The 21,623-nt window shown below is 36.5% G+C and overlaps 1 protein-coding gene across 10 annotated transcripts in view; it reads left to right on the top strand.

The window, feature by feature from the left end:
- JADE1 (jade family PHD finger 1) overlaps nucleotides 1-21,623 on the top strand; it is a 146,818-nt gene that overhangs the window by 27,131 nt on the left and 98,064 nt on the right. For 5 of the 10 annotated variants that reach the window (XM_086890494.1, XM_086890501.1, XM_086890496.1 and 2 more), the window contains one exon: nucleotides 5,443-5,565. The gene's annotated coding sequence lies outside the window, so the exon portion shown is untranslated. Of the gene's footprint in view, nucleotides 1-5,035; nucleotides 5,342-5,442; nucleotides 5,566-21,623 lie in introns of those variants that run through there. The other 5 variants (XM_086890503.1, XM_023926574.2, XM_086890468.1 and 2 more) reach the window with 3 other exon arrangements.

Here is a 21,623-nt window from a genome sequence, read left to right as displayed (position 1 = left end):
GAACCTATTAAATAGAAAGTACTTCAGTTCCTGGCTCTAAGGCTGCTGTAATTGGATATTACGAAGAACAATCTTAGACTTTAAAATACTGTTGGTATAGAAACTGAAGTATAAAAACAGAGCAAATGTTAGTACATTACAGATTTAAGCAGGAAAATTAGGAAGATAATGAGTATATATTATATACTAAAGAATAATAAGATAATCTTTTTTCATGGCAATGCAACAGAAGATAATTTTAAAGAAGAATTTCAGAGTTCTGTCAAATCAGTGACAACCAAGGAGGAATAATCTCAGTCAATGACAGTCAGAAAAAAAACCAAACAAATTTGTTCTTGAAGAATTATCCATAGGCTTCAGTAATAAAAAATTGTATACTTTGCAAATTGCACTGCAGATTACTCTGAAACCTGTAGGCAGGATCAATGTGACAATGCCCAACTGCATTTGCTTCTGAGTCACAGCAGGAAGAGTTGTGGTCTGAACGAAAAAGACAAAATAACAGCATGTCCTGTGTATGAGCCAAAGCTATCAGGCTTAAATTCAGTCACAGCAAATAATAACTTTATTTCTATAGAAATATTTCTTTTTCACATTGTGTCTCATATTAATCCCAAGAAATCATTTGTGATCACATTGAAGGATGTTGCATGTTTCCTGTAGTCGGTCTGAAGGCACTTTAAACATGTTAACAGTGTCATTTGTTTGAGAGGTTGAAGGTCTAGACCAAAGCCAAATGTCTGCTTGGATCAAAAGCCAGTCAAAACCTCTGACATTTCAGTGTGAGGGGAATCTATTGAAACAGTGAAGACCTCCCAGGCAGAATTACCTTTGTGACACAGCTAAATTGTATCTTATCTGCCAATACATATTTGAAATAACCCAGTAATCTATCAAAATCCTATAATGTGGGATTTCAAATCTGAAAAATTAGCTAAAGAAAACTGTCATTGGGAGGATGTGATTATTCTGTGCCCCCATCTTTTCCTATCCTTCACAAAGTTCTGTAAAACTATTTTCTAATATTGTTACTAAAATATATTGCCCTGGCAAAAATTTGTGTACTATGACTCAGCTGTGATTTTCAGGTGTGCATGGAAGTAAATTAGAGGTTATGGGATTACAGTTGGAGATGCTTTCTTCATGTCAGATACTCTGTGGTGGTATCAAAAATGCTTAGTTGATTTCAGGCTAAAATGTGGAATAAGACTAAAAGTAATGACTTCTGTGTGACTATACAGCTCCTTCTTCTAACAGTAAATTTATCTCAGGCTTTAAGGAAGTTTACAGGCATTGGGAATTATATTTAACATATTCCATATGTGCAAAAGTGAAACAGAAATTTAAAATACATTCATTTCAGTCACGGATGGGATATAACTCTTAATATTTCCACTTGCACCCTGGGCAATATCTTGTAGCTCTGTAAAATTTCTTACTCTAAATGCAGGTGTTTTCTTAGAGCAACCCTGTTTCTGTAGAGAAAAATACCACTCCTTTCCCTTTGGAAATCTAGAATAATAACTCACAGAGTAGAAGAAGAAATTAGTAATATCCGGGAAATGTTACTGGTTGAAAAAGGGGGAAAAAAACCCCTACAAAATACAGGTTTGATATCTCTTTCCAGATAATGCAAAACTTTGACTGAGCACATGATTGCATTGTCATACCATGCTGGAAATTAGCATTTCCACATGGCATTGGACACAGTCCTCTCACTGGGTCTGGTCTGATGAGAAGAGAGCCCTCAACAACTTTTACTCATCTGTTGTAAAATCTTTCTGCAACTGGGCTTCTTTTCCCCCTCCACTAAATTCCTTTTAAAACCCACTATAATAATTATGTTAATATTTCTGGAATTAGGTGCTTTTCAAAGAAATTCACTGTGCACTGTACTGTACTGAGCAGCAAGGCCCAGAAACTGTAAAAACTATTTCATCATATATATTAGAAAGATATTTTAAAACATAGGTCTTAATGGAATTTGGCTGCAGTAATACAGGAACATGCAACAAGAAACTCTTAAAAACTTCAGAGCAGACCAGCTTCTTACATGTGTATTATCTAAAGATAAAGGGTATTCATCATAACAATAGAACATACAGGTGTAGATGAACAAGATGAACATATCTCATTTTTTTCCTCTTTCACTTCAACACATTTGGGAAGATCTATGATGAAACATGCCTTCCACTTTCCCTCTTAGTGGAAAGTGATGAAGTATTTGGCAGGATAAGTTACTTTAAGGTGTGATTTCCTGCTGGAATAAGATCTGGAGGCCAAAGGGGAGGTGAGGACTTTATTAATTTTAGCTGGAAGTAGGCGCGAGAGATCACATCATAAAACATTCTGTCAGTGTCAGCTATATGTTCCAAGAGTGGATTAGCATTTTAAAATCTTACTGAGTCTGACAAGCAAGTCTTTCCATTCTTAAAAAAGATAAAACAACCTTCTCAAGCCTGTATTTTTGTCAGAAATGAAATAATTTATTTATAAAGAATGTTCATAAAACCAGTTTGAAATTATGTCATAGTCCTAGATAAAGGAATCTTGGAAATACTACATGAAGGTCTGTGGGTTTATGGGTGGGGTTTTTTGCATTTTGTTTGTTTTGTTTGTGTAGTTTTGGTTTTTTTTAATGGCAACTGGGTCTGGATCCATTGATGCAAAAGAGCAATAGGAACAAAAAGTCTCAAGTTTCTTTATGTGTTTCCCCAGAACATGTTAGTCAGGGCTTTTTCCTGGAGCTGAGGGTCTGAATCTCTAGTTGCTATATTTGGAGCCAAAGGGAGAAAACATTGATTGTGTATTCTGAGAAACAGGTAACTCACATCAACCCTAGAAGAGAAAAAATCAAGGCTTCAATTTATCCAGAGTAAGAATTCAAACAAACCCTTACCCCTACAAAAGCAAAGCTGCTAAGTATTGCAGTTTGGGAAGCAGTGTCAATTTTGTGTCTTGGGTATTTTTTGGGGTTTTTTGGGGGAGTTTTTTCTTGTTTGTTTGGGGGGTTTTTTTGTGTTTTGTTTTGTTTTGTTTTTATGAGGAGGGACTGATGGGACATAGCTGTTCTAGAGGAGAGCCAGTAGCTAAGAATCCTGAATAAGGGTAGGACCCTAACTGGTGCTGGGGGGATATATTAAATCTCCTTTTTTTTTGGGCATCTCTAACTGGTAGCCTAGGTGTCAGTCTGTTAAGCTTGCTGGTTTAAATGCCTGAATTTCCTGCATTTTATGGGGACTATGGGCACCTCTCAAGAAAGTGAATTTTATTGTAACACATGCATCAGTGATGGAAGTAAGCCAGGGTAATTTTTTTCTACTCTGAAAACAACTGAGTTCGTTCCACAAAATAAAGTGCCAGTTTTTGTGCTCGTTCAGCATCAGGCAGAAAACAAATCCAAGGCTTTTTAAGAATTCAGGTGTGAGAAGTTGTGCAGAGCTCTGCTACAAGGTGTTACTAAAGGAATGTGAAAAGTTTTAAGCCCTGGTGTGATCTGATATGACAGACCATAATATTGCAGAGTTTGCTGCCAAATCCTCATCTGATCAAGGCAGATACATTTCCTTTAGCAAAAGAGTTCCAAGTCACGTCAGAAACAAAACAAAACAAAAAACCCCCAAAACAACAAAAAACAAACAAAAAACAAAGCAGTGAAGGAAATTGTGACCTTCCTAAGAAAACAAGGTCATTCCTAATCTGGATAATATTTTATTACTTTATTATAAAAGGTTAGATTCAGATTGGGTGTTGTTTTAGTTGTTTAGTTGCTGATGAGTGATGCATTTATTTTGGGAAATATAGTAATTAAAAGCTTACCGTACTGACAGAATAATGTCTGTGCACAGCCAGAGTAAGAATTCAGAAGCATGCCAGATTATATTTCCAATGAAACTCTGTGAATTTAAATCATTATAAATCAAAATTGTTTCACTTCCCATTGGAGTGGAATAGGGTCACTTGGATATCACTTTATCAGAAACAAACCACGATATACTGTCTTTCTCAGGCCACCAAATTTCTGAAATAATTTCCTGGTACCTAGTTTACATAGATGTTTTGTGGGTAAACTAATTTTTTTTAACTGCATTAAATATGAATATGAATTGTGCACAAATAGATTATAGTAATTACATGGAAGGACTGTGTTAACCTCTTCGATCTTTTTTTATTTTATAAGTGTTTCATTTTACTGCCCTAAACAACTTAGGGCTACTCATGATTCGACTTCAGGTTTTGGGCATACACTTCACATGTTTTATATCTGAGCTTTCTGGAATGGTCACACCCCAATTTCACATCCATGTTGCTGGAAAAGACTATCAAGGCACTGAAGGATAAATGTATGCAATGGTAATTATGTAATCAGATGCCTGTAGGTTGCTTTGAATGCTCTGCTACATCAGGAGCAGAGCAGATGAAATGGGGTTTGGTTTCTTTCCTGAAACAACTGCTCTGTCTCCATCTTCCTTTCCATCTTCCATGTCTCCTTTGCTTTCTGCCAGGAGCTGCTGTAGCCCACAAGCATAACAGGGTGTCAGGACACCAGCCCTACAGCTCCAAGCTTAAGCATGGATAGGTTCCTCTTTAAACTCCAGAGGTTTGTTCAAGCTGTAGTTCACAAATATCCTGCCTTCTAGGCTGTCATCAGCTGGGAATTGCGGGTGATTCCTGCTAGGGGACACAGGGGAATTCCAGTGTAGAAAGGGATCAAGTTACTAAAGAGTTTGGGAAACATGCTTATCCTCCCATGAAAGGAAACTGTTAGGTTTCCTCTTAGGAACCTAACAAGAGTGTCTCAGTTAAACAAGACTGTAAAATATTCAATTCATATGTTCTTGGTCTATCTTCAGACTCTTATCTATAAGGCAGAAGTTGTTTTTTGAATAAATAAATAAAGGTTGTATCATTTAGAAGGTGTGTCTTTCAAATAACTTTTATCCAGCCCAAGCAGAGGGAGAGGAAATGCCTTATCAAGCCCTGGCCACCTGAGACCCACTGGGCTCTTCAGGCCAAGTTAATTGGTTCTGGGCCGGGTGATACAGGCAAGACCAGCACCCCTCCCTCCCCAAAACGAGACAGAAAGAGAAAAATCCTTCCTGTGGTGGAGCTGCTGTGAGAGGAGAGCTCTTGCCTTCTGGAAGAGGAAGCAACCTTTGCAGCTGTGAAACCTGAGAGAACAATGGAGGTTGTGTAGACCAGAAGTTACAGGGGGCTGCTCTCAGGGCTTGATGCCAGAGATGTCCCACAGCAGCAATCTTTTCTCTGTAATAAATTCTAAACTTCTCTTGACCTTATTGCTGCATTCTGGGCTGAAATACATCTGAACAACTGATGGGAGGTACCCCATATCTTAAAATTTGTGGGTATATACCGAATGTCAGCAGAACTGTTCTTGACAAAACCAAAATGTAACTGAAAGCATTTTCCTCTTGTTTCCAGGCTGAATTTGAACTCAGCTTTTTATTCCTGCCTTAGCCATGCAGTGGAAGAACATCTCATACCACACCCTCCATCTTGCTGTTGTGAATTAAGTTGCTTTTTCAAGTGGTTCCTCACATGCAGGTAGGCCTTTGTGTACCCTATATGTGTAGTCATCACAGACCATTCTCCTTGAATTGGTTGTAAAAGTACTTAAATTCATGCATACTAAGGCCATAGCTCTTCCAGTTGTATGACTATGCCTAAAATCTATTCATGTGAACATTCCCACTGATTTTTTTTTTTTATATTGTGTGCAACAGATATGTGCAAAAATTGGAACTGAATTATTACTTTGTCCTCAGAGAATTAAAACCTTTAAAAATGCCTGCTTCTTGCCAAATGAGACGTAAGATCCTGATTTACACCATCAGTTTTCTATACATTGCAAGACAAAGGTATTTAAACAATAATATTGTAAATAATATTATTTCCTCTAACATAAAACAGTGGACTCATAATAAGTGGCCCACAGCTGTTGGATTAATATATGTAAGGATTTTTAATTTATGTTTTAAATTATATAGTCCAGGATGATCTGTGCATTCTATCTCTCTCTCTCTCTCTCTCTCTCTCTCTCTCTCTCTCTCTCTCTCTCTATCTCTCTACCTCTCTATCTATCTATCTATCTATCTATCTATCTATCTAGTCTTGGACTATAGTCAAGACTAGGTGAGAAATATTGCTTGTGTGGAAACTCTGAATGGCCTCCTTCTACAGTCATCATCATGCAGGCATTTTCCCTCTTTAATATCTACTACCCCTCAATGCTATTTCCTTTAGGTTACTGTTTCTGGCTCACATTACACTTAAATGTAATGATGCACAGCCTGTCATCTACAAGGATTCATTTTAAATGAGGTAGTCACTATCCTTATCTAATGAATGGTATAGTTCTTTGGCCAGTACAGTTTGAAAATTAGGAGGATTTATAGTTCAGCTGTCTGAACATAATACAAGATTTTTGACAGTGAAATAAGCATTTGAAATTCAAATTTTATAAATGGGTTCTTTAAAACTATTTGATGTTAAATCACACTGAAAAAGAACTTTATTACACAAGTGGCTGTAAGACTTTTGAATGCTGTCTTTATTTATACCACACCAATGCAACAGAAATTATCATTACTTACTGAAGAAATAAGCTCTGTTCTTTCTAGTTGGATTATATTTAAATCCTAAAAAATTTTTGCAAAAGATGGAGCTGAAAGCAAAGGTCAGTGAAAGATTTAGTCCTGAAATAGGTGAAATGTGGTTCGTGGGATAAATGTTTTTTCTGTTGACTGCATGTCAGCTCTGTATTAGATGTGAGCAGGACAATAACTGATGAAACATCTAATTTCCCTTCTTGTATAAAAAACAGATATTGCTGTTTGACCCATGCAAGAGTGGTGTTATTAAGAAACATGGGTGCTTCTCATACAGCCTCATTCAAGGCATTTCAAGGCAAGTGCCTGTGTTGGTTGATTAGCCTTCCTAGAACACTCCAAAATTGTTAGGAGAAAGAGATTTCTATCACCTAGAGGGCAATTCAGAAGAAGGATTCACAGGGAACAGAATTACTCTCCTAATGAGTCGTCTCACCCTGCTGATGCACAGAATACCAACAGCATCCAACTTCCTAATTTATTGTATAAACAGAAAAAAAGAATGACATCAGGAGTAAAAACCAAATCAGGATAAGTGTATAAGCCTTAGTATGACACATGCAAAATAAGGCCACTTAAGGCCAAAATTAGAAACCTGAAAATGCCTACTTATGTGGTACCAATTTCTAGGCTTCCTCATAGTGTGCCAGGAGTCTGGTGATACATCACCAGGCATGTCTGGAACTGCTTGAGAAGTGGTAGTGCTGGAGAGGCAGTGCACATTGTGCCTCAATGTAATCCACCTACAGAAACTAGATGTTCTCTCTAGTATAAGACAAATTGTTTTATTTTCCTCTATTTTCATGTCAAGACCATTATGAATGATTTTAGTGGTTAAAAAGCCCATTCTCATTAAAAAGTTTATAAAACAGGCATAGAAAAAATTTAAGCATGTTTGAAATTACCACTGTGATTACAATAGATGCTGCACAGTAACAGAAGGATAAAACTGTAGTTCTCACCTGAAGCAATTGTATAATAAGATACAAAGCCTGGTTTAGTTCAGAACAGTAGAAGTTTAATCAGACTCAAGGAACTGATGAATTGGCAATGTCAGTGCCATATTTATTCCATCACTGCAGCACAGGATTGAAGTTTCTAGTGGAACGAAATAAAAAATGATCATGGTACTAATTATTGTCACTTTTTTCTTAATTCTTAAGAAATATTAAAAAAAGGAAAAGCCAAGGAATAGTGTTAGCAGAATCAGGACAAATTGAATTTATCATTGACAAAGGAAGAGGTAGGTTGTAACTGATGTCTTATCATTTCTTTTATTTAATAATATACAGCTACTTAAGGAAGCCAGACAAGTCTGAATGAGTGTTTAGAGATGTCCTGTAAGAAGATGTGTATACAACAGTGCTGTTGAATGACTGGCCAATAATCAGAGCCTACTTTAATTCCAGAATGTACACAAATGATATTCCTTGGCTCCATTTTCAAAGCTGCATTTGGAAATTTATGCACATTAATCCTGTAACAATAACAGGATTTGTGTTGCCAACACAAGCATAGCTTTGAAAGTGTGACCATAAGGGTCCAATGCAACAGTCAAAGTAATCCCTGGCCTTTTACCCTCAGAGAAAAGAAAAATTTTGCAAAAATTTTTGTCACTAAACTAAAAATATATTCTATACCCTGGGGAATTCTCACATGAACATTCTCTTTGTGGCTGGAGGGGCATAAGATCATTAGGGAGATGGAAGAGAAAGAACAGTTATTGAAGGAGCCCAAGTCTGCTTCTTAACCTGTCTGAAAACCCCCAGTTTCCCCACCCTTCTACAAAAGTGTTGTTCTAGAATGGTTTGGTTTGTAAGGGACCTTCAGTGTTCATCTGGTCCAACAGCAGGGACATCTTAACTAGATCAGGTTGCTCAGAGCTCCATCCAACCTGACCTTGAATATCTCCAGGGATGGGGCATCCACCACCTCTCTGGGAAGCCCATGCCATTGTTTCATCATGATCACTGTGAAAAATTTCTTCCTTAGATCTGGTCTGAATCTACCCTCTTTTAGTTCAAAATCATTAATTAATCCTTGAGCTATTGCAATAGATCCTACTAAGAAGGCTGTGGCCACAGAGAAGAGAAGTGAACGCTGTGTGATTTAAACTGATGCAGATTTAAAATTATAAAAGTAAATATGCTAGTTTACTCTCCTGTTGCCCAACAGGGCAAGGTGTTGTCTGTTCTCCTTCAATTCATATTGCCAGGGAGCAGGACCTTTGGAAATTTTCAGAACTGGCATTTTTCCTTTTCTCCCTAGAACATGAGCTTTGTGCAAATCTTACGTATGAATAGGAAGTTAAGTGAAATTCAGTAATTCATACAGAGAAGTAGCAAATGTTATCTGAAAAGTTTCAGCGTGGGACTTTTCATTCAGAATTCCTGTAGACTTCAGAAAAATGCAAGGTGTGGGTCTTTTCCCTAGCTGAAAATCAATCCCCTGTGTTAAATATCTTTTGGACTGAATGGATGTTCATGGCTTTTTGTCTCATACTGAAAGCTGTCGATTTTGGAGGATATTGGTTTCCAGTCATATGGTTCAGAGCAGGGTTATTGGTTGTTGTTATTATTTGTGACACCTATTTTAAAGTAGGACATATTTAATATCTCTTCAGGATAGCAATATCTAAAGATTGCAGACACAAATATCACTGTTGTTGCAAGTGTGAATAAAACTGCAATAATGTTTTTATTTCAGATTAATAAAGCACAAAGTCTTCTTAGCATTGTTAAAAAAGAAAATGGCCTAATAATCAAATATAACAAAGGATATTAAATATCCAATATCTAGATACCTCTAAGTTAAAAGAAGGGAGAGAATTTCCAAGACAGAAGGATTTTGTGGAAAAAGAAACAATGTTATGCACTAATGAGGTTTTAAAAAATGGATAAGGATTTTTTGGAAGCAATGGCCAAGAGGTGGCAGCACACCCTGCACTGCTGAGTGTCTGGAGCCCTCAGAGCTATACAGTGCTCATTCCCAAGGGCTCAGCAGCCACTTTGCTTCAAATACACCAAATAAGATGATGTCCTTAGGAAATAAATCCTTTTGTGGCTACAGCTGGATTTTTAGAATTACACAAGACCACATGAAATTAAATATTTTAATATTTAGTCTGAAAAATACTCATTTGATGCTCTGGCATTCTGGGCTGCTGGTTCTTGCTGTAGTCTCACGTGGCATGTTGCTGTACCACAAAAGTCAGACATATATGCTTATGGTTTAATGTCATCAGTCTGGATCCATAACAAGATCTAACCAGATTAAGACTTGCTTTATCCTTCTGGTTAACAAAAACACAGGATACAGCTCATGTAAAATCATCTTGTATTTAGAAAAGTATCTGCAGGGCACCGTTCAAACAGGTTGGTTCTTTATGCCCTAGAGGAGTGACACAGTAATGGAAGTAAACCTGCCAGATGTTAAGATGGGAACAGCTGTGATTCTTTCCTGTGGCCACTATCCTCCCACAATCTTCAGACAGAGCCCAGCTGATTCTGGACCCCTTTCTCATGCTTGAAAACAACATCTGAAGGATGCTTGCTATTAGCAGTGGGTGGTTTCAGCATATGGTGAGACATGGTTACAGTTCAGTTCTAAATGTACACGATACAGTTGCTGGTTCCTGCTGTGCCAGGGTTATATCTGTGGCACTCGATTTTGCTATTCTCTATCACAGCCTGCTCAGTCTGGCTCTGAGCATAACTGTACCCCTATTGCCTTCTTCCTGTTCCTTTGGCCTCTCACAGGGCTGGGTCCACCTTACCCCTGTGGTTTTCTTTCTGTAATGGAAATATTCACCCTCCCTGCCCTGTGGCCAGGAGAAGTGCTGCTTTTCCCAAGGAGAGGCCAGGAAGAGCACTGAGCCACCACACATTCGGTGGGGGTGGAGGTTTGTGTGTCCTAGAAGGCAGTTTGGGTGACAAGGAGTTCAGTGAGGGGCAGTGTGGCAGGGAGAGGAACTCCTCCATCTAAGGAAATCCTCTGTAGTGATCTTAGCCCAAAAAGCACATTCTTAACTGTGTCTCCTCATCGATTGCTATCGGGGTTACAAAGGACACCAGTGATATTCTCTGCTGCTACTGCTTATTGTAGTGCAGATTATTGCTTTCATTGCAAGAAGATGGGCTTATCTTACTGAGAACTGCAGTTCTTTTCACTTATACCCTTTATACCCAGGGAAGAAAAAAAAAAAATAGTAACAAGAGTTCCTCTGAAAAACTGTTAAATTTAGCTGTTTGGGCTAAATATTACAGCCATCAGTAACTGAGCTATTGGTTATTATCTTCAGCCAGAGAAAGGCTTTGTTCTTGTTCTGATGTTGAACTGGTTTAGTGACTTGCAAAGGTTCAACTCACTTTCCCCTTTCTCCTCACCACATATTCCAATTTCCTTCCTTGCTGCTGACTGTGTCTGTTTGATCCTACTATAACCTAGTTTCACTCACTAAACCAGAGAAAATAAATCCAGCAAAAAATCTGACTTGTTCTCTGTGATTTGGAGGGAGCTGAAGCACTTCTCATGGGGCTCACATGAGTGCTGTAAGTAGTATAAAGGAGAAGGGAGCGAATGAAGGAAGCAAGACAGCCCCTCCAGGTAGCAGAATGATGTTAAACATAACATCAGAAGGCTCAGAAAAGAAAAAGAAGAGTCATTAGTAAAGTTTATTTTGCAAGAATAGGTAACTAATGAGCACCAAGGTATGCCACCAGTGAAGTAACTAAACTCCGTGCTCTCTGAAAATACGTGTGAGCTAAATGTGCAGGCCTGCCAGACATTGGTTTCCTCCAAGAAAGCCAGCTTAGATAACTCTGTCTCCTTCCCTCAGTGGCTTGTTTCCATGTGTCCTGTGTTTAAATTGCCTGTCTCCTCAGGTCTGCCAATACAGTATCATTTAGAAAGCACACTAAACTGGATGACTGAAATGACCTGGCTTAAAGGTCTGTTCTGGGGCTGGGCATGAAAGGCAGGAAAGAAGAGCAGGATCTTAACCTTTGGTGGGTGGTATTATGTTCTCATATTGACTCAAGCCAAACCTTCACCTTCCTGTGCATCTTAAAGTGTTTCACTGATGAAATAGAACCAGGTACATTAATGGCTGTACTAAACCTGAAGGCCTATAATGCTATTTTCCCATCTGTTTTCCTTTTTTCCACGTGTTGTGCATTAACATGGTGTTTTGGTGATATGATAACTGTATGATAACTAATATGATACTTGCAGCACTATGAAGTGTTCTGAACTCTGGTACTAGTGTTCTCAGGCAGCAGCCATCCTCTTCTTACAAAAAGTACCTACTCCACTGTCAGTATGCAGGGGTGTGCCTGCAGCCTAAATACAGAGAGGCAGCAGTTGTCACCAGCCATTATTTTTGACCTGACAGTATGACAGGATCTCTTTAATTTCTGGCTCTCTACTATGGAAAATCCCAGAAATTTGTAATCTCTTAACTATATTTATTGAGGTGTCAAGGAAAACTATTTTTATGATCAGCACAGACCCAAGGTAGTTAAACATCTGAGTGACTCTTTGAGGTAGATTGAGGTGATGTAAATGAAGAAATTGTTTGCTGATCAGCCACAGCTGATTCCCTTGTTCTTGGCTTCTCCTAATGCTTGAGATAATTCTTAACTCATAGGAACTTTCCTTTTTGTATCCTTCCTTCCTGCCTGCTTGCCTTGGCTTCTTTTGGTGCTGCTATAGCATGAACATGTTAAAATTTTGTGTTTATCATTTTACACAAAGTGCCAAACACATTCCACTGGATAAGACATATTTTTAGTTTTTCTTATGTCATTTAAACATAAAATTCCTCCCTGAATTCCCACTATGAGAAAGGGAGATCAGACACATTTCCTAAGTCTTAAAGAGCCTAAAAGTGGGATTCTTAAACCTATTGTTGAATGCCAGTAGGAATGAATCCTTCTGCTAGTCAAGCAAAAATTAAACAAGCTGTTGTAACTGTCAATGTTTGATACCTGCATGTTAGATTCTGTAAGAATTTGATATACCTTTAAAATTAGGTATTTTTAAGAACTTTTTGAAATTATTATAACTAAAATAAGCTTAGCTTCATCAATGACACATTAAGAACACATTTGAATATATTATTTTTATCTTAATGCTCTGTTTTGAAGTGTTACAGCTATGCCATTTTCTTAAGTCTTCCACTCTCTGACTATCAACAGTGAGCAGTCAGGACAATTATAAAACATTTAAAAAACCATGGAGAATGCAAAGTAAAATCTATATCAAGAGCAGTGATTAATACTGATGATGGCCCCAGTTTGATCCTCTTGTACATGACAGTGTAGAATTTGCAATATTTTCCTGAGCAAACTGACAGAATTGCTCATCTGGTTTCCTGAATTAGTTTAGGGAAGTATTTTAAAAGGTCTACTGTGATATTATAGGCCATTTTTTATGGTAGAGTTTTCCCTTGCCTGTGTTTGGAGGCACATAGATAGTTGGGAAATCACTCTGTGATGATTCTTCTGAATTATGTGTAGCCCAAATTGGATGCAGAGCTGATGAAATGTACAGGATGTGTTAGCAGTCCTGCTTCAAGCCATTCTTATAAGTAAATAATATTAATCCCTTCAGAGCAATGTACTACCAAATTATTAAAGCTGGTTCCTGAGGAAACTTAGGCTATGGTGCTTAATAAAAATGTCATATTCCATGAGTTATTAGTTCCTCCCACACTACTGAGAATAGTTTTGAGCTTTTCTACTCTATCCAAGAATTTGTATCTTGTTAGGAAAATGAAGCCACAGTACTATCCAGACTTTAGCTGTTACTTCAGATGTGCTGTGACAGCACAGCTTGTAGGAAACCCTTGGGAATATGAAGGGGATTTCTGAATGCCTCAGGTGAAAGGGGATTCTGTGTTAGAGTCCAAAGCAAGTTAACTCCAGAATCTGAATTTTCATACCTGATTTTATAGTTCGGCTTAAAAGCACAACTATGTTTTAATACAATGTTAATAATTTCTCTAAGAAGTCTCATATCTGTGTTATCACGTTACCTCCACATGGTTATCGAAACAAAACAAAACAAAAAGAACAAGGCTAGCTGCTCAGTTGGCAAAAAACTGCTTCAACTGAGATTAGTGAACTATCCCAATTTGTATCCATGGAGAAACTAGCTTACAGGTGTTAACAACCAGTACAATGAAATTAATGTAATCACATAAATTTTCCATGGTGATTTTCTGGTTTTCTGTGTAGCTAATATGGGAAGTGCAAAGATATTAATTAAATTATATTTGTAGATAAACATAAACCATTTTTAGGTGAAAATTAAACCTGTTATTCAAAGGTAATTAAGAGAGAGTAAATATGCAAATTCAGTGAAATGCTTCAGACAGATTATTTTTACAGATTTCCATTTTAATTGTGCTTTCTGCAATAATTACCAAATTGTTTATGCAGGTCATTTTTATGTGTGATTGCTCAGCAATTCCTCTTAGGTAGTTTTGCTTTCATTAATGCATACACTTTGAGTCACTAAATCTTGACATTCTCTTTACAGATTAATATTTCATTACTTTTAATTGAAAGGTGACAATTTTTCTGATATTTTCTATCTAGAATTTTAACACATACGCTTTTCTCATGAAACATCTTCTACATCATTAACATTTTACAGTAGTCAGAAGAAATTAGAATAGAGCTTTTCAGGACAATGTTTCATGTATCTGTCATAGTTAAGGGAAAATACTTATCTATGTGTGTGTCTATCTGTCTACTTATCTAAGCATAATCCACATATAGAAAAGTATAAAAAAATCTTCTCAGATAAAGTTCTTATCAGTGATATGCTGAAATAAAAAGCATGCTCAGTAAGCAAAAATATCTAGGCCTGTACTCACACACTGAGGTACTCACCTAAATGTAAGCACATCTATAAATTTATTCCACTGTGCAAAACTCATATTTGATTTTAAGCATGTTTTTCAGGGTTTTGGGGGATTAGAGCTTTGGCATTGTGTATTCCCAAGGAAATCTCACCATTGAAGTTCATCCTGACTTTGAGAAACACTGCAGATATACTCTCAGATACAGTGTCAGAATCTGTCTGCTTGCCCTGTGTGTAAGACTTGTAAGTCATGAGAATGAAACAGGTCTTATTCCAAACATTAAGGGCATCATTTTGCCACTGGTATAAGTAGTTTAAATTTACAGGTGTCATGGCTTATTTCAATAAAAATGCCAGGTATCAATTTCCAAGGGATACATACAATTTAATACATTTCTTCATCACAGCTAATTTTACCACACTTTTACAACTCTTACTGTTGTCTCTGTTACCAACCAATATAAACCAGCTTAAAACAGGATTAGTTTTCTTACCATGCCCACAAATAAATACATCTCAATCATTGATTGGAGGTACAGAGTCCACTGCTGATGGCCTTGATCTCTAGAGTAAGGCTTCCATGTTCTACATAAATCTCAGAGCACCCAGAAAAGAATACTGAATTTAGAACTTGCTTGTGTGGAAATCTTGCTGTCTCTGCCATATGGTTTGTGAGACAATCATGGATGGGTTTTGTGAGTGCTTCCCCTGTTTTCTCCCTTCACTCTTGAAGTGTTACTGTGTTTGTGGTTATTTGCATCTAAGTGTCAACATTTTCAGGTCAGATACTTGGAATTCTGTATTGCTGGGGTTAATTTGCTCATAACACAGTAGTCTTCCTCCCTTATGTTTGCACAAACTTCAATAGAATTAGCATGTCTATAATTCTGTTTAGTGTGAAGCACCAAAAACTGAAGATCTCTGTGGGTTTTCAGACACCTAACTGGTAAATTAGACAGGATTTTTTAAACATTCAGGAAAAGCTTTTTGCATTAAAATGTCTTCAATTTTTCTTTTACAGTCTGAACTCTGCAATGCTTAGTTAATTGTAAGCCTGCTACTTTCACTGTCAGATAATAGCTGTCAACATCTTTAATGGACTGCCTGAAACGATTGCTGTTTTAGACACATAGGTAGTTTTCAGCATAAAATTAAATTTTGTTTGATTCTAAGAGCAGAACCTGACTTTCCTGAATTATGCCAAGGAGAAAGAATCTGCTATTTGTTTCGTAACCCACAAAAAAGGCTTATGGTTAAGAAGATAAATGTCCATTCCCACAGATTTGTGCAAAACCCTTTCTTTCTAAGTTTTATGAGAGATTTTTCTCTCAGGTAGCTACTTAAGATTATATTGAAGTTATCCACAATCTCAGCTAAATATGTTGAGCTCCTGTAACCGGTAGATAGGAAATATTATAGTAATAATTAAAAAAAGAACCTAGAGGAAAAGAATTTCTCTGCTCCTAAAAGACCAATGATGCATCCTTCCTAACAATCTGTTCAGTAAGGTGTAAAATCTCAGTGGAAATAGATTTTCTTAAACGATGGAACAGCTAATTTTCTGATCTTTTTGGTTGTGTTTTTTGTATTAATCATAACTTTCAGAATTGGATGTTCTACACTGAGATTCCTTTCTTGGTGACTAACCTAATTCTTGTGTTAGCCCAGAATAGTACAACTAACCATATCAACTTCAGAGACAGAGTAAAACATTGGTACTTAAGAAATACAGATTCTGAAACACACAGATACACCAAAAGCCATATTTTCTTTTGGCTGAAGTGCTTAAGCACAGGATAGGCTTAGATTTATCACTTAGATTTACAGGTAGCAGACAACAGCATTTTGCTTTGTGAAAAATATTCACTATAAGATCATTTTGCAACAAGTGGGTGTTTGCCTGTTGAACAGTGAGAAAATGAGGAAGAAAGCATTTATTTTTTTCCTCCATCAAAATTAATCAAAAGTTGAAGTATTATTTGGGGTTAGGATAGTTCATAAACCTGCTTTGTAGGACAGGCTGTTTGGCCGAGATAATTAGGCATCGGGTTTTGGCACAAAAGTACAGTAACCTTACTGCTTACCTACTGTAATTATAAACATAACTGCCAGTTCAAAAACAGCCTTTCCAAGGACAGTATTTAATATATTTTCTAGAGCTGTCAATCACTTCTTTGTAGAATGTAAGGAAAGAATTTCCTTTGATTTTATTTAGAAATCGTCCCCTTGTTAGAAATACAGGGCTTGGTAGTCCGAGGAATTTCTGAGGAAGGTAAAATGAAGGCCTTACAATTACTGAGAATTTATCTATATAATTATTTAAAAATAAATTGCTACATTAAGAAATATATAATCCCTTACGAGAAGGAAAATGGTGAAACAGTCCTGAGGACTGACAAGTTCCAAAGAAGTAATGTCAGTCAATTTGTGATGGTGTGACTGACAGCTGCTCTGCGATCAGGATGGGCATGGAACTTTCAGTGTTTCAAATACTGAGTGCTCTGTCTTTTCAACCATCTCCCTTATCCACCCTTTAACCATCCATTTCACTTGTAAAGGGATTAATCAATCCAAACTCCTTACAATTTTCTTAGCAACTTTATTGAAGCTCTATTTAGGTTGACCTCTTGATGATGGTTATGTTGAGCTATGTTGTTCAATTTCAAACATTAATCAGCATCAGGGAGTGCTCTTAAAGCCCATGTGCATCATATTTCTGAAGGTCTCTCACCTTTTATAAGGAAATTACTGATCTGCTTTAATTCAAATTGCTCCTTAAAGCACAGTTTCTGCAAACATTGGAATGATGTCTTAAGTTTAAGTTTTTACTAGTACATCCCATTTACTGTCATTGTAACAGTAATAAAAAAATCCCCAAACCATCCTGTAATGTACATAAATGCTACATTTTTTCTATTCCTTTTCTTTTGTGCAGTGCTCAATCATTAACTACCTTCAACGGGAAAACAAAATATTGTTTTCTATCAGTCCAAATATCCTTCTATCCATCATCTATGCATCCATCCTTTTGTTGTTTATGTATCACATTTTTACTCCAGTTTTCTTTGGATTTGTAGTAAAAATCTAAGCTTTCACAAGTTTTCATTGCAGTTCAACACTTTGGGTTTACATATGAAAACCTGATTATAAATAATACTCAATGTAATGCAGAGTAGTATAGTTCTATACAAGTATATGGATTTCCAATTTAAAGCCATGAGAAATTTTATTACTTAATATCTGACATGATGGGAATGAGTTTAAAATCACAAATAAATCCTCATAATTCAAATATTTATCAGGTAAGAAACCGAGATAAACTCTGATAAGATTTTGTATTCTTACAACTATAAAATGTAGTCCGAAGGTGAAAGAGGAATGCTTATGGCCTCAGGAAATAGTTTCCCTTGGAGCATTAATTTTCCCTTCTGTGGAAAACAAATGGCTAAAACCCACACTGTTATTTTGCCCTTTGCATTGTGTCATGGATGAAGAAGCTCTGCGATTTCTTCAAGGTCTTAGCTTTAACTCCTGGTCGGCAGCATCAGAGATTGGTTGCTGCTGTTGTCTGCCATTAGAGGATATTGTACTTTTGGAGGTCTGGGTTTTGTAGGATCCACAAAATCTTCATATATTTCTCTTTACTGCAATGTGAATGAGCTTTCATTTTGCTTTTTCCATTGTCACAGGCATCCTGGTACGATTTGCACAGATTTCCTACATTGAGAATGTAGTTTTAGGTGTTTGTGTAAATTACCTATTATCCACTGAATTTTAATGGGCTACATACCCATGAGATTATGAATTTATGCCAGTTTATGAAAAAATTAAATTATTGATAGAAATGCTATTTATTGACAGTGACAAGCATAGTATGAAATAATTCTGCTAATATTATCTAATGTTATCTGATATTTGGAGTTAAAAACATTTTCTGATTTTCACGGCAAGAACCTTACAAATGACAACTTGTTTTTATTTCTTCCAAGATTATAAGAACTTCCATGACAAAAAGCATTGCAGATAACAAACTTGATGTCCTGAAATATTTTCTTTTGTTGTTGGAAGCAATATGACTTTTCCCATTTAAAGTAAAATGACTTCAGTGATTTCCTATTACTAAAGTACTTTACTAGGGATTTGAAGTGACCATTCTTTAGGAATGTTTGGGAATGTTCCAGTTTCTATCGCACTTCTGTCCCTGGTGTATGCGACACACGTGATTTGTGTCAGCAAATAAAGTGGTATCTATTGCAAGTAATTTTTAAAGGGTATAACCAAGCAAGTAGTTAACTTTGTCCTCAGCAGGAAATCTTCACAGCAATTAACCTTAGAACGTTATGGTCAGACTGGATTGAAATAAATTTAAATGCCATTTTTTCTCAACCACCCTTTGTTTATAGTTTATTCAACCAGTTTTATTGAGCTCACTGGGGTGTGAAATGAAACGTGAGCCCTCACAGAATTAACTAGGTGTATTAGTTTCTGTTATCTGGAGCAACACATAATGGATCAGGAGACCCTGATAGCAGAAGAGTTTCCATAAGACGATCATAGTGCAAGTATAGGTACAGAAGCACAGCACTGCATCATATCCTCAAACCCCTTACTTCAACCTAGAAAGAGCCTGAGTATCTCATGACCATGCTCTCCATGAGGACTAGATCAAAGTTTACAATGGATATTTTGATTTGCTGAATTTGCAGGGTCTCAAAAGCTCATTCTCCATGAGCAAGCTTGTAACCTTCCACCAGGGAGAACAGATGCCTATCCCACCTTGTCTGCTGGGCCCCTATCCCACCCTTTGGAGAACTTGTCCCCTTCCAATCTAATTAGTGTAGTGCTGGCTTTGCTCAATGTTTTCTGGAGGATAGGCTTGGTCTTCCATTGTTTTTTCAGAATCCCTGATCTACTCAATTGGATCTCCAAGGGATGGGTTACAGAGGTAAGAGTCTTCCCTAAACGAGTCAAAAGTCAGTGTAGGACAGTTTAATGCAAAATGTTGTCATGTGAGCTCTTTTTTTTTTTTTTATTTCTTCAGGTGATGGTAAATTATTTTACATGTGAAAGTAAAATTGTTCTTGGTAAGCAAGGAACATGTTACATGGTTGGGCTCTTTAGAAAGGAGAGCTAAACTAGTATTTATACCTAGCTGTTCCTGTGCTTCTTGCTAGATCTCAGTATGGTTACACCGAGGGTGAAATGTAGGCAAAATGGACAAAATTATTTTCCAAAATATTTAGTTTGTGAGTTGGTCTTTAATGGCTTAAATCCACAGAAGATATAAAGTAGATTTTGATGCCAGTAACACAAGCTTTATAAAGCTGTTCAGAAGTCCCTACTGAAGGAAGTTTCAATTTTGCGTATAAATGCTCAACTATTTTATTGTAATATTTCTCTTATACATGGAACATATTCTTCCTAAATTTAAAATACTTTTATTTAATATTTTTCTTAATTTTCAACTAAATTAGCAAGTTTTATTATTAAAAAATATTTAAGAATATAGTCACTTTCATTTTCTTTCCAAATGACTTTGATATTGAGGAATTTTCAAAATTTCTTTGTAGTTAAAGTTCAAAAACTTAAATAATTGCATTTAAATGATTTTAGAGGTTACTGGCTATTCTATCCTACTATTTTTCTTATGGAAAAATAGCTTCTTCAGTGATACTGAGTATTGATCAAGCTGCATGAGCCCCGCAAAAAAACTGGCCTCCCTGGGCATTCTCATGGGTTTCTACAAGTTTTCTCTTTCTTCTCTTTCTTCTCATGGGTTTCTACAAGTTTTCCTCTAAAAACTGTCACTATATAGTCTACTCAAAAAGCAGCACAGTTGATATTGTAACAGCAAGCTACTTGTCAGAGCTGTAAGAGAGGCTGAAATCCAAAGCAGGGTTAATGTTACAGAGTTTCAAATCATTTCATAAGAATATATTCATTGATACTTGGCTTGTATGTTATTTGTAACAAGAGTATTGTATGTAATCTGACAGAGCACAAATCTTCTGGACTCCAATTTTGGCATAATTTCATTCTAACAGAGTTGTGTTTTCTAACAGCTACTAAAACTGCATGTGCTGTTTAGTTGAGTGACAAGAGATGCAAGGATTGCTACCTAAAAATGAATTTTAGGGGTGTTTACAATATTCAGTGGATTGGTTTAAGTATACATTGATAAATAAAAAGAAATTGATTGTTTTTTCTGATATGGAGTAGAAGTTCTGGTCTGTTTATACAGTAATTTCAGAACTTCTATATGTGAATAAATTCTGGAAAATAAAGATACTTGGAGAGGTTAATATACTTGTACTTGTCTACCTCACACAGTGAAGAATGGAGAGAATTGCATTAAACAAACTGTGATAGGTGGGACAAGTAAAGAGGCGAACCTGATGTTCCATAAAAGCCCAATGACAAAGCCTAAAGATTTGTCATGAAATTTCCATTTATGTCTTTAGCCTAACCTGCAACTAATACTGTTGAGGTGCTAATGAAATTGATCAGAAGGAGCCCTTTAAAAGCAAGTTCAGAAGAAACAGACAAAAACCCGTTTTATTTGCAACAAGTGAATTGCATAGGACTTGGAAATAAAATATGTTTATCTTAATTTAGAATCAGACTTTTTCCTCTTTTAAAAAAACTTCAAGATTTCACTTGTAACCTTCTGTGACAACTGCCTGTAATGCAATAACAGAAGGATTAACTGAGGATTGCATCTGAACTTGCAGTGTCATTCTCCCTTATTGATTTGTAATCTAAAATATCTAATCCAGAATCTGCTGTTGATAGTATGCTTTGAGGACTCTCCTCAACTCCCAGGGTTGGATTTAGATGTAGAAGAGCTTTTGTTTCCCATCTTTTATAAGGATGCAAAGTCCAGATGTGGACCCAACTATCACTAAGGTCCTGAAGGGATGATATTTTTTTCCTTAAAATTAAAATGAGAATTGGAAGTGTTGTTGCAAATCATTTGGCAATTCACATATGGAGTTGCCTAAGTGATGATTGCGCTTTACACTGTTGTCTTGTAAGAAAGATTGCTCTTGGGTTTTAGGTAAAAGAAAATTTGGAGATATGTAACTGGAAGAAAAAAAAACAATGAAGGATAGCTGAGAGTGCTGG

The sequence above is a fragment of the Cyanistes caeruleus genome, chromosome 5 (genome assembly GCF_971803275.1).
Source record: "Cyanistes caeruleus chromosome 5, bCyaCae1.hap1.1, whole genome shotgun sequence".
Classification (NCBI taxonomy): domain Eukaryota; kingdom Metazoa; phylum Chordata; class Aves; order Passeriformes; family Paridae; genus Cyanistes; species Cyanistes caeruleus.
The sequence above is the reverse complement of the archived record's forward strand: the minus strand, read 5'-3'. Positions and strand labels throughout refer to the sequence as shown.